Source organism: Euphorbia lathyris, chromosome 4 (genome assembly GCF_963576675.1).
Source record: "Euphorbia lathyris chromosome 4, ddEupLath1.1, whole genome shotgun sequence".
Classification (NCBI taxonomy): Eukaryota; Viridiplantae; Streptophyta; class Magnoliopsida; order Malpighiales; family Euphorbiaceae; genus Euphorbia; species Euphorbia lathyris.
In genome coordinates this window covers 44,901,781-44,903,945 of record NC_088913.1, presented here as the reverse complement: position 1 = coordinate 44,903,945, position 2,165 = coordinate 44,901,781, and the positions used below count along the sequence as shown (strand labels likewise).

The 2,165-nt window shown below is 34.4% G+C and overlaps 1 non-coding gene across 1 annotated transcript; it reads left to right on the top strand.

The window, feature by feature from the left end:
- The first annotated feature begins 697 nt into the window (after positions 1 to 697).
- On the top strand, positions 698 to 804 carry LOC136228261 (small nucleolar RNA R71). The gene has a single exon (XR_010688589.1). It is a non-coding gene; the product is annotated as a small nucleolar RNA R71 (small nucleolar RNA).
- Positions 805 to 2,165: the final 1,361 nt, after the last annotated feature.

Here is a 2,165-nt window from a genome sequence, read left to right as displayed (position 1 = left end):
AGCAAGTCGACCAATTTGAACCTCCAAATTATAGATGCTAGACGAGTGGTTTTTAATAAGCTGATCGAATTTATTTTCGATCCGTTTAAAACCATCATCGTGATTACTTATTTTTCCACTGATAGCATCTATAAACTTGTCGATTTTAGAAGATAAAGTGCTAATCGTATCTCTTGACTGATTTTGATAATTAGTGGTACGATTTTGATTAGCACTTGTATTATTGTTATTGTTATCTTTCCAGTTAAAGTTAGGATGATTCCTCCATCTAGCATTATAGGTATTAGAATAAGGATTATTAGTTTGGTTTTGCCCTTGGACAAAATTTACCTGTTCGATCTCACTCATATTTTCGTAGTCCACATCCGTTTGGAATGGATTACCATTGGTATCGCGTGGTGCCATGAATTTATCAATTTTGTGCGATAAAGCAGAAAATTGGGCTTGTAGCATCGCGACTGGATCAAGTTCAACTATACCTTTAACTGATGGTGTGGTTGAGGATGATGGTTTTGCCACCGGCATATGTCCACGTTCCGCGGGCCACATACTGCTGTTGATTGCCATTTCCTCCAAAAGTTCTCTCGCTTGGGCTGATGTTTTCTTCATAAATAGCCCTCCCGACATAGCATCTAATGAACCCCTAGTTGTAGGATTTAGTCCATTGTAAAATGTTTGCATTAAAAGTTCAGCGGGTAATTGGTGGTGTGGGCATAAACGTTGAAGTTCTTTAAAACGTTCCCAAGTTTCATAAAGAGTCTCATTGTCATTTTGAGAAAAAGATGTTAACTCCTTTATGACTCTTGCGGTTTTTGCTAAAGGAAAATATTTAGATAAAAATGCTTGGGCTAATTGTTCCCAAGTGGCAAAAGTTGCGGCTGACATAGAAGTTAACCATTCTTTGGCTCTATCCTTCAAAGTGAAAGGAAAGAGGCGAAGTTTGATTGCTTCTGCAGTCACATCTGGGATTTTAAAAGTATCACAAATTTCAAGGAAATTTGTTAAGTGGGTGTTAGGATTTTCGTTAGGTAACCCGTAAAATGTTACATTATTTTGCAACATATTAAGCAAAGTTGGCTTAATTTCAAATTGATTTGCGGTGATTCTGGGTCTAACGATACTATTGGTCACACCGGCCACACCTGGCCTAGCGTAATCCATAAGTGTTGGTGGGTCTGTCATTTTTTCTGGCTCGGTATATGTTTTTACTGGGGTCTTATTTTTGTTTTTCTTATTTTTCTTGTTCTTCCTAATGGTTTTCTCAATTTCTGGGTCTATAGGGTCTGGTAAAATGCCTGAACTTCGAGAACTGCGCATGAACCTGAAATCTTGCACGAACCGAAACTACCTACAAAACAGAATTTTGAAAAATAAATAAATTAGTAAATGAAAATTATTAAATTATAAAAGTTAAAATAAGTATGTTTAAACCTAGATTCGAAATAAAACACGAAAAATGTAAATTTTTGTCAAAAATTTTGGCGTTCCCCGGCAACGGCGCCAAAAACTTGTTGAGCGATTTCCGCAAGTGCACGGTATACGCTTGTAGTAATAAAAGATATCGAACCCACAGGGAACGCTTTTTAACTAAAACTTTATTTAATTCGGTTTAGTCACGTGTTTAGGTTTAATAAAAGAAATACGTTTTAATTGATGGAATTGGTTTTGGTAAATTAGGATTAGATAGAAGGATTATATCGAGTTTAGAGAACAGTTCTGTTTTGGAATTTTGATTACAAAACAGATACTTCCGTAATTGGAATAAATAGAAGGTATAAAACTTATTTTCATAAAGCAAAGAAAGCAACTTTAACTTTGTAAAGATTATGGACATGTAACAATATAGCGATTTATTCAATTAAATGGCTTTGAACCGTAGAAATCTCTCTGGATCGGAGCAGATTGCTACCTTAATCAAACTAGTATTTTATGTCTGATAAGCCGCGATCAGCGATCATATCATCCATAAAAACTAAATCTGTCAAGTGTTCAACAAAGTTCTTATATGAATAAGATGGAATAGAACGTTTTAATAAAAACACTGATTTATCATTTTGAAAATCATTTTGTCAGAACAATATCAAAATAACAACAGTAAGAATTTATTGAATAAATAAGTATATCATTAATGAAATGTGAATTTTCACAAGTTAACAGAGAAGTAG